A 12468-nucleotide genomic window follows, 5' to 3' on the forward strand; every position below is an offset into this window, starting at 1 on the left:
TTCACCAGTCCATATTCTACATGTTCCTCCCTCCCCTGATGGTGAGTTTCACCAGTCCATATTCTACATGTTCCCTCTCCTGATGGTGAGTTTCACCAGTCCATATTCTACATGTTCCTCCCCTGATGGTGAGTTTCACCAGTCCATATTCTACATGTTCCTCCCTCCCCTGATGGTGAGTTTCACCAGTCCATATTCTACATGTTCCCTCCCTGATGGTGAGTTTCACCAGTCCATATTCTACATGTTCCTCCCTCTCCTGATAGTGAGTTTCACCAGTCCATATTCTACATGTTCCCTCCCCTGATGGTGAGTTTCACCAGTCCATATTCTACATGTTCCCCTCCCCCATATTCTGATGGTGAGTTTCACCAGTCCATATTCTACATGTTCCCTCCTCCCTGATGGTGAGTTTCACCAGTCCATATTCTACATGTTCCCTCCCTCCCCTGATGGTGAGTTTCACCAGTCCATATTCTACATGTTCCCTCTCCTGATGGTGAGTTTCACCAGTCCATATTCTACATGTTCCCTCCCTCCCCTGATGGTGAGTTTCACCAGTCCATATTCTACATGTTCCCTCTCCTGATGGTGAGTTTCACCAGTCCATATTCTACATGTTCCCTCCCTGATGGTGAGTATCACCAGTCCATATTCTACATGTTCCCTCTCCTGATGGTGAGTTTCACCAGTCCATATTCTACATGTTCCCTCCCTGATGGTGAGTTTCACCAGTCCATATTCTACATGTTCCTCCCTCCCCTGATGGTGAGTTTCACCAGTCCATATTCTACATGTGAGTCCCTCCCTCTCCTGATGGTAAGTTTCACCAGTCCATATTCTACATGTTCCCTCCCTGATGGTGAGTTTCACCAGTCCATATTCTACATGTTCCCTCCCCTGATGGTGAGTTTCACCAGTCCATATTCTACATGTTCCCTCCCCCATGATGGTGAGTTTCACCAGTCCATATTCTACATGTCCCCCACCCCTGATGGTGAGTTTCACCAGTCCATATTCTACATGTTCCCTCTCCTGATGGTGAGTTTCACCAGTCCATATTCTACATGTTCCCTCCCTCCCTGATGGTGAGTTTCACCAGTCCATATTCTACATGTTCCCTCCCTCTCCTGATGGTGAGTTTCACCAGTCCATATTCTACATGTTCCCTCCCTCCCTGATGGTGAGTTTCACCAGTCCATATTCTACATGTTCCCTCCACCCTGATGGTGAGTTTCACCAGTCCATATTCTACATGTTCCCTCTCCTGATGGTGAGTTTCACCAGTCCATATTCTACATGTTCCCTCCCCTGATGGTGAGTTTCACCAGTCCATATTCTACATGTTCCCTCCCTCCCCTGATGGTGAGTTTCACCAGTCCATATTCTACATGTTCCCTCCCTCCCCTGATGGTGAGTTTCACCAGTCCATATTCTACATGTTCCCTCCCCTGATGGTGAGTTTCACCAGTCCATATTCTACATGTTCCCTCCCCTGATGGTGAGTTTCACCAGTCCATATTCTACATGTTCCCTCCCTCCCCTGATGGTGAGTTTCACCAGTCCATATTCTACATGTTCCCTCCCCTGATGGTGAGTTTCACCAGTCCATATTCTACATGTTCCCTCCCCTGATGGTGAGTTTCACCAGTCCATATTCTACATGTTCCCTCCCCTGATGGTGAGTTTCACCAGTCCATATTCTACATGTTCCCTCCCTCCCCTGATGGTGAGTTTCACCAGTCCATATTCTACATGTTCCCTCCCTCTCCTGATGGTGAGTTTCACCAGTCCATATTCTACATGTTCCCTCCCCTGATGGTGAGTTTCACCAGTCCATATTCTACATGTTCCCTCCCCTGATGGTGAGTTTCACCAGTCCATATTCTACATGTTCCTCTCCTGATGGTGAGTTTCACTCCTGATGGTGAGTTTCACCAGTCCATATTCTCTCATGTTCCCTCCCTCTCTGATGGTGAGTTTCACCAGTCCATATTCTACATGTTCCCTCCCCTGATGGTGAGTTTCACCAGTCCATATTCTACATGTTCCTCCCTCTCCTGATGGTGAGTTTCACATGTTCAGTCCATATTCTACATGTTCCCTCTCCTGATGGTGAGTTTCACCAGTCCATATTCTACATGTTCCCTCTCCTGATGGTGAGTTTCACCAGTCCATATTCTACATGTTCCCTCCCTCTCCTGATGGTGAGTTTCACCAGTCCATATTCTACATGTTCCCTCCCTCCCCTGATGGTGAGTTTCACCAGTCCATATTCTACATGTTCCCTCTCCTGATGGTGAGTTTCACCAGTCCATATTCTACATGTTCCCTCCCCTGATGGTGAGTTTCACCAGTCCATATTCTACATGTTCCCTCCCCTGATGGTGAGTTTCACCAGTCCATATTCTACATGTTCCCTCTCCTGATGGTGAGTTTCACCAGTCCATATTCTACATGTTCCCTCCCTCCCCTGATGGTGAGTTTCACCAGTCCATATTCTACATGTTCCCTCCCCTGATGGTGAGTTTCACCAGTCCATATTCTACATGTTCCCTCCCTCCCCTGATGGTGAGTTTCACCAGTCCATATTCTACATGTTCCCTCCCCTGATGGTGAGTTTCACCAGTCCATATTCTACATGTTCCCTCTCCTGATGGTGAGTTTCACCAGTCCATATTCTACATGTTCCCTCCCCTGATGGTGAGTTTCACCAGTCCATATTCTACATGTTCCCTCTCCTGATGGTGAGTTTCACCAGTCCATATTCTACATGTTCCCTCTCCTGATGGTGAGTTTCACCAGTCCATATTCTACATGTTCCCTCTCCTGATGGTGAGTTTCACCAGTCCATATTCTACATGTTCCCTCTCCTGATGGTGAGTTTCACCAGTCCATATTCTACATGTTCCCTCTCCTGATGGTGAGTTTCACCAGTCCATATTCTACATGTTCCCTCTCCTGATGGTGAGTTTCACCAGTCCATATTCTACATGTTCCCTCCCCTGATGGTGAGTTTCACCAGTCCATATTCTACATGTTCCCTCTCCTGATGGTGAGTTTCACCAGTCCATATTCTACATGTTCCCTCCCCTGATGGTGAGTTTCACCAGTCCATATTCTACATGTTCCCTCCCTCCCCTGATGGTGAGTTTCACCAGTCCATATTCTACATGTTCCCTCCCCTGATGGTGAGTTTCACCAGTCCATATTCTACATGTTCCTCCCTCTCCTGATGGTGAGTTTCACCAGTCCATATTCTACATGTTCCCTCCCCTGATGGTGAGTTTCACCAGTCCATATTCTACATGTTCCCTCTCCTGATGGTGAGTTTCACCAGTCCATATTCTACATGTTCCTCCCTCTCCTGATGGTGAGTTTCACCAGTCCATATTCTACATGTTCCCTCCCTCCCTGATGGTGAGTTTCACCAGTCCATATTCTACATGTTCCCTCCCTGATGGTGAGTTTCACCAGTCCATATTCTACATGTTCCTCCCCTGATGGTGAGTTTCACCAGTCCATATTCTACATGTTCCCTCCCTGATGGTGAGTTTCACCAGTCCATATTCTACATGTTCCCTCTCCTGATGGTGAGTTTCACCAGTCCATATTCTACATGTTCCCTCCCTCCCCTGATGGTGAGTTTCACCAGTCCATATTCTACATGTTCCTCCCCTGATGGTGAGTTTCACCAGTCCATATTCTACATGTTCCCTCCCCTGATGGTGAGTTTCACCAGTCCATATTCTACATGTTCCCTCCCTGATGGTGAGTTTCACCAGTCCATATTCTACATGTTCCCTCTCCTGATGGTGAGTTTCACCAGTCCATATTCTACATGTTCCTCCCCTGATGGTGAGTTTCACCAGTCCATATTCTACATGTTCCCTCTCCTGATGGTGAGTTTCACCAGTCCATATTCTACATGTTCCCTCCCCTGATGGTGAGTTTCACCAGTCCATATTCTACATGTTCCCTCTCCTGATGGTGAGTTTCACCAGTCCATATTCTACATGTTCCCTCTCCTGATGGTGAGTTTCACCAGTCCATATTCTACATGTTCCCTCTCCTGATGGTGAGTTTCACCAGTCCATATTCTACATGTTCCCTCTCCTGATGGTGAGTTTCACCAGTCCATATTCTACATGTTCCCTCCCCTGATGGTGAGTTTCACCAGTCCATATTCTACATGTTCCCTCTCCTGATGGTGAGTTTCACCAGTCCATATTCTACATGTTCCCTCCCCTGATGGTGAGTAAAACCAGTCCATATTCTACATGTTCCCTCCCCTGATGGTGAGTTTCACCAGTCCATATTCTACATGTTCCCTCCCCTGATGGTGAGTTTCACCAGTCCATATTCTACATGTTCCCTCCCTCTCCTGATGGTGAGTTTCACCAGTCCATATTCTACATGTTCCCTCCCTCCCCTGATGGTGAGTTTCACCAGTCCATATTCTACATGTTCCCTCTCCTGATGGTGAGTTTCACCAGTCCATATTCTACATGTTCCTCCCTCCCCTGATGGTGAGTTTCACCAGTCCATATTCTACATGTTCCCTCCCTCCCCTGATGGTGAGTTTCACCAGTCCATATTCTACATGTTCCCTCTCCTGATGGTGAGTTTCACCAGTCCATATTCTACATGTTCCTCCCTCCCCTGATGGTGAGTTTCACCAGTCCATATTCTACATGTTCCCTCCCTCCCCTGATGGTGAGTTTCACCAGTCCATATTCTACATGTTCCCTCCCTCCCCTGATGGTGAGTTTCACCAGTCCATATTCTACATGTTCCCTCCCTCCCCTGATGGTGAGTTTCACCAGTCCATATTCTACATGTTCCCTCCCTCCCCTGATGGTGAGTTTCACCAGTCCATATTCTACATGTTCCTCCCTCCCCTGATGGTGAGTTTCACCAGTCCATATTCTACATGTTCCCTCCCTCCCCTGATGGTGAGTTTCACCAGTCCATATTCTACATGTTCCCTCCCCTGATGGTGAGTTTCACCAGTCCATATTCTACATGTTCCCTCTCCTGATGGTGAGTTTCACCAGTCCATATTCTACATGTTCCCTCCCTCCCCTGATGGTGAGTTTCACCAGTCCATATTCTACATGTTCCCTCCCTCCCCTGATGGTGAGTTTCACCAGTCCATATTCTACATGTTCCCTCCCTCCCCTGATGGTGAGTTTCACCAGTCCATATTCTACATGTTCCCTCCCTCCCCTGATGGTGAGTTTCACCAGTCCATATTCTACATGTTCCCTCCCTGATGGTGAGTTTCACCAGTCCATATTCTACATGTTCCCTCTCCTGATGGTGAGTTTCACCAGTCCATATTCTACATGTTCCCTCCCCTGATGGTGAGTTTCACCAGTCCATATTCTACATGTTCCCTCCCTCCCCTGATGGTGAGTTTCACCAGTCCATATTCTACATGTTCCCACCCTCCCCTATACTCTAGTTAAGTGCAGCAAAGATAGACCTTGTGTAAAGGACAGCACCCTGCTTGCTTAGCGAGTACCACTTCCTCCCAGCGAACTCAGGACCTCAGCTTTGCTAGCGCAGGTGACCGCTCTCCTGAAGCGTCTTACGAGTCAGACAAGTGGCGCCACTTCAGACTGAGAAGTACGTCTCCACACATCCCCATGTGATACATTAGGAGCTGTTGCTTTCTCAAAACAAAGCAGCACGCCTTGTGGTTACCTGCACCTTAACATGATAGTATGTCACAGTTGAAAAATTAACTACTTCTAGTTTTTTAAGGAAAAAAAGTTCTGTTGAAAATGCCTAACCACTTGAATGATCTAGTAGCATACACATCAACCAGATAGACATACCCAACACGCCACTATGGGTTTCTTTACTTTACCCAAACCAAAAACAGATTTAATATGTTGCTCAGTTACGTATAGACCTCTTTCTGTTATATATAGACCCATTTCTGTTATATATAGTCCCCTTTCTGTTATATAGACCCCTTTCTGTTATATATAAACCCCTTTCTGTTATATATAAACCCCTTTCTGTTATATAGACCCCTTTCTGTTATATATAAACCCCTTTCTGTTATATATAAACCCCTTTCTGTTATATAGACCCCTTTCTGTTATATATAAACCCCTTTCTGTTATATATAAACCCCTTTCTGTTATATAGACCCCTTTCTGTTATATATAGACCCCTTTCTGTTATATATAAACCCCTTTCTGTTATATATAAACCCCTTTCTGTTATATATAAACCCCTTTCTGTTATATATAATCCCCTTTCTGTTATATATAGACCCCTTTCTGTTATATATAAACCCCTTTCTGTTATATATAAACCCCTTTCTGTTATATATAGACCCCTTTCTGTTATATATAGTCCTCTTTCTGTTATATATAAACCCCTTTCTGTTATATATAGACCCCTTTCTGTTATATATAGACCCCTTTCTGTTATATATAGTCCCCTTTCTGTTATATATAGACCCCTTTCTGTTATATATAGTCCTCTTTCTGTTATATATAAACCCCTTTCTGTTATATATAGACCCCTTTCTGTTATATATAGTCCCCTTTCTGTTATATATAGACCCCTTTCTGTTATATATAGTCCTCTTTCTGTTATATATAAACCCCTTTCTGTTATATATAGACCCCTTTCTGTTATATATAGACCCCTTTCTGTTATATATAGTCCCCTTTCTGTTATATATAAACCCCTTTCTGTTATATATAGACCCCTTTCTGTTATATATAGTCCCCTTTCTGTTACATATAAACCCCTTTCTGTTATATAGACCCCTTTCTGTTATATATAGTCCCCTTTCTGTTATATATAGACCCCTTTCTGTTATATATAGACCCCTTTCTGTTATATATAGACCCCTTTCTGTTATATATAGACCCCTTTCTGTTATATAGACCCCTTTCTGTTATATATAGTCCCCTTTCTGTTATATATAGACCCCTTTCTGTTATATATAAACCCCTTTCTGTTATATATAGACCCCTTTCTGTTATATATAAACCCCTTTCTGTTATATATAGACCCCTTTCTGTTATATATAGACCCCTTTCTGTTATATATAAACCCCTTTCTGTTATATATAGACCCCTTTCTGTTATATATAAACCCCTTTCTGTTATATATAGACCCCTTTCTGTTATATATAGACCCCTTTCTGTTATATATAGACCCCTTTCTGTTATATATAAACCCCTTTCTGTTATATATAAACCCCTTTCTGTTATATATAAACCCCTTTCTGTTATATATAGACCCCTTTCTGTTATATATAGTCCCCTTTCTGTTATATATAAACCCCTTTCTGTTATATATAGACCCCTTTCTGTTATATATAACCCCCTTTCTGTTATATAGACCCCTTTCTGTTATATATAGACCCCTTTCTGTTATATATAGACCCCTTTCTGTTATATATAGTCCCCTTTCTGTTATATATAGACCCCTTTCTTTTATATATAGTCCCCTTTCTGTTATATATAGACCCCTTTCTGTTATATATAGACCCCTTTCTGTTATATATAGACCCCTTTCTGTTATATATAAACCCCTTTCTGTTATATAGACCCCTTTCTGTTATATAGACCCCTTTCTGTTATATATAAACCCCTTTCTGTTATATATAAACCCCTTTCTGTTATATATAAACCCCTTTCTGTTATATATAGACCCCTTTCTGTTATATATAAACCCCTTTCTGTTATATATAAACCCCTTTCTGTTATATATAAACCCCTTTCTGTTATATATAAACCCCTTTCTGTTATATATAAACCCCTTTCTGTTATATATAGACCCCTTTCTGTTATATATAAACCCCTTTCTGTTATATATAAACCCCTTTCTGTTATATATAAACCCCTTTCTGTTTTATATAGACCCCTTTCTGTTACATATAAACCCCTTTCTGTTATATATAAACCCCTTTCTGTTATATATAGACCCCTTTCTGTTATATATAAACCCTTTCTGTTTTATATAAACCCATTTATGTTATATAGACCCCTTTCTGTTATATATAGACCCCTTTCTGTTATATATAGACCCCTTTCTGTTATATATAAACCCCTTTCTGTTATATATAAACCCCTTTCTGTTATATATAGACCCCTTTCTGTTATATATAAACCCCTTTCTGTTATATATAGACCCCTTTCTGTTATATATAGACCCCTTTCTGTTATATATAGACCCCTTTCTGTTATATATAGAACCCTTTCTGTTATATATAGACCCTTTCTGTTATATATAAACCCCTTTCTGTTATATATAGACCCCTTTCTGTTATATATAAACCCCTTTCTGTTATATAGACCCCTTTCTGTTATATATAAACCCCTTTCTGTTATATATAGACCCTTTCTGTTATATATAGTCCCCTTTCTGTTACATATAAACCCCTTTCTGTTATATAGACCCCTTTCTGTTATATATAGTCCCCTTTCTGTTATATATAGACCCCTTTCTGTTATATATAGACCCCTTTCTGTTATATATAGTCCCCTTTCTGTTATATATAGACCCCTTTCTGTTATATAGACCCCTTTCTGTTATATATAGACCCCTTTCTGTTATATATAGACCCCTTTCTGTTATATATAAACCCCTTTCTGTTATATATAAACCCTTTCTGTTTTATATAGACCCCTTTCTGTTACATATAAACCCCTTTCTGTTATATATAAACCCCTTTCTGTTATATATAGACCCCTTTCTGTTATATATAAACCCCTTTCTGTTATATATAAACCCCTTTCTGTTATATAGACCCCTTTCTGTTATATATAGACCCCTTTCTGTTATATATAGACCCCTTTCTGTTATATATAAACCCCTTTCTGTTATATATAAACCCCTTTCTGTTATATATAGACCCCTTTCTGTTATATATAAACCCCTTTCTGTTATATATAGACCCCTTTCTGTTATATATAGACCCCTTTCTGTTATATATAGACCCCTTTCTGTTATATATAGACCCCTTTCTGTTATATATAGACCCCTTTCTGTTATATATAAACCCCTTTCTGTTATATATAGACCCCTTTCTGTTATATATAAACCCCTTTCTGTTATATAGACCCCTTTCTGTTATATATAAACCCCTTTCTGTTATATATAGACCCCTTTCTGTTATATATAGACCCCTTTCTGTTATATATAAACCCCTTTCTGTTATATATAGACCCCTTTCTGTTATATATAGACCCCTTTCTGTTATATATAAACCCCTTTCTGTTTTATATAAACCCCTTTCTGTTATATAGACCCCTTTCTGTTATATATAGACCCCTTTCTGTTATATATAGACCCCTTTCTGTTATATATAAACCCCTTTCTGTTATATAGACCCCTTTCTGTTATATATAAACCCCTTTCTGTTATATATAGACCCCTTTCTGTTATATATAGACCCCTTTCTGTTATATATAAACCCCTTTCTGTTATATATAAACCCCTTTCTGTTATATATAAACCCCTTTCTGTTATATATAAACCCCTTTCTGTTATATATAAACCCCTTTCTGTTATATATAAACCCCTTTCTGTTATATAGACCCCTTTCTGTTATATATAGACCCCTTTCTGTTATATATAAACCCCTTTCTGTTATATATAAACCCCTTTCTGTTATATATAAACCCCTTTCTGTTATATAGACCCCTTTCTGTTATATAGACCCCTTTCTGTTATATATAGACCCCTTTCTGTTATATATAAACCCCTTTCTGTTATATATAGACCCCTTTCTGTTATATATAGACCCCTTTCTGTTATATATAAACCCCTTTCTGTTATATATAAACCCCTTTCTGTTATATATAAACCCCTTTCTGTTATATATAAACCCCTTTCTGTTATATATAAACCCCTTTCTGTTATATATAGACCCCTTTCTGTTATATATAAACCCCTTTCTGTTATATATAAACCCCTTTCTGTTATATATAAACCCCTTTCTGTTATATATAGACCCCTTTCTGTTATATATAAACCCCTTTCTGTTATATATAGACCCCTTTCTGTTATATATAGACCCCTTTCTGTTATATATAGACCCCTTTCTGTTATATATAGACCCCTTTCTGTTATATATAGACCCCTTTCTGTTATATATAGACCCCTTTCTGTTATATATAAACCCCTTTCTGTTATATATAGACCCCTTTCTGTTATATATAGACCCCTTTCTGTTATATATAAACCCCTTTCTGTTATATATAAACCCCTTTCTGTTATATATAAACCCCTTTCTGTTATATATAGACCCCTTTCTGTTATATATAGACCCCTTTCTGTTATATATAGACCCCTTTCTGTTATATAGACCCCTTTCTGTTATATATAAACCCCTTTCTGTTATATATAAACCCCTTTCTGTTATATATAGACCCCTTTCTGTTATATATAGACCCCTTTCTGTTATATATAAACCCCTTTCTGTTATATATAGACCCCTTTCTGTTATATATAGACCCCTTTCTGTTATATATAGACCCCTTTCTGTTATATAGACCCCTTTCTGTTATATATAAACCCCTTTCTGTTATATATAAACCCCTTTCTGTTATATATAGACCCCTTTCTGTTATATATAGACCCCTTTCTGTTATATAAAGACCCCTTTCTGTTATATATAGACCCCTTTCTGTTATATATAGACCTCTTTCTGTTATATAGACCCCTTTCTGTTATATATAGACCTCTTTCTGTTATATAGACCCCTTTCTGTTATATATAAACCCCTTTCTGTTATATATAGTCCCCTTTCTGTTATATATAGACCCCTTTCTGTTATATATAGACCTCTTTCTGTTATATATAGACCCCTTTCTGTTATATATAGACCCCTTTCTGTTATATATAAACCCCTTTCTGTTATATATAGTCCCCTTTCTGTTATATATAGACCCCTTTCTGTTATATATAGACCCCTTTCTGTTATATATAGACCTCTTTCTGTTATATATAGACCCCTTTCTGTTATATATAGACCCCTTTCTGTTATATATAAACCCCTTTCTGTTATATATAGAACCCTTTCTGTTATATATAGACCCCTTTCTGTTATATATAGACCCCTTTCTGTTATATATAACCCCCTTTCTGTTATATATAGACCTCTTTCTGTTATATAGACCTCTTTCTGTTATATATAAACCCCTTTCTGTTATATATAGACCCCTTTCTGTTATATATAGACCCCTTTCTGTTATATAGACCCCTTTCTGTTATATATAAACCCCTTTCTGTTATATATAAACCCCTTTCTGTTATATATAAACCCCTTTCTGTTATATATAAACCCCTTTCTGTTATATAGACCCCTTTCTGTTATATATAAACCCCTTTCTGTTATATAGACCCCTTTCTGTTATATATAGACCCCTTTCTGTTATATAGACCCCTTTCTGTTATATATAAACCCCTTTCTGTTATATATAAACCCCTTTCTGTTATATATAAACCCCTTTCTGTTATATATAAACCCCTTTCTGTTATATATAGACCCCTTTCTGTTATATATAGACCCCTTTCTGTTATATATAGACCCCTTTCTGTTATATATAGACCCCTTTCTGTTATATATAAACCCCTTTCTGTTATATATAAACCCCTTTCTGTTATATATAGACCCCTTTCTGTTATATATAAACCCCTTTCTGTTATATATAGACCCCTTTCTGTTATATATAAACCCCTTTCTGTTATATATAGACCCCTTTCTGTTATATATAGACCCCTTTCTGTTATATATAGACCCCTTTCTGTTATATAGACCCCTTTCTGTTATATATAAACCCCTTTCTGTTATATATAGACCCCTTTCTGTTATATATAAACCCCTTTCTGTTATATATAGACCCCTTTCTGTTATATATAAACCCCTTTCTGTTATATATAGACCCCTTTCTGTTATATATAGACCCCTTTCTGTTATATATAAACCCCTTTCTGTTATATATAAACCCCTTTCTGTTATATATAGACCCCTTTCTGTTATATATAAACCCCTTTCTGTTATATATAGACCCCTTTCTGTTATATAGACCCCTTTCTGTTATATATAGACCCCTTTCTGTTATATATAGACCCCTTTCTGTTATATATAGACCCCTTTCTGTTATATATAGACCCCTTTCTGTTATATATAGACCCCTTTCTGTTATATATAGACCCCTTTCTGTTATATATAAACCCCTTTCTGTTATATATAAACCCCTTTCTGTTATATATAGACCCCTTTCTGTTATATATAAACCCCTTTCTGTTATATATAGACCCCTTTCTGTTATATAGACCCCTTTCTGTTATATATAGACCCTTCTGTTATATATAGACCCCTTTCTGTTATATATATACCCCTTTCTGTTATATATAGACCCCTTTCTGTTATATATAGACCCCTTTCTGTTATATATAGACCCCTTTCTGTTATATATAAACCCT

General features: G+C 39.0%; 1 protein-coding gene across 1 annotated transcript in view; it reads left to right on the forward strand.

Moving 5' to 3' along the window:
- The window catches only part of LOC127906905 (uncharacterized protein DDB_G0271670-like), a 39078-nt gene that overhangs the window by 6823 nt on the left and 19787 nt on the right, over positions 1–12468 (forward strand). The window lies entirely within an intron of this gene.

The sequence above is a fragment of the Oncorhynchus keta genome, chromosome 13 (genome assembly GCF_023373465.1).
Source record: "Oncorhynchus keta strain PuntledgeMale-10-30-2019 chromosome 13, Oket_V2, whole genome shotgun sequence".
NCBI classification, from domain to species: domain Eukaryota; kingdom Metazoa; phylum Chordata; class Actinopteri; order Salmoniformes; family Salmonidae; genus Oncorhynchus; species Oncorhynchus keta.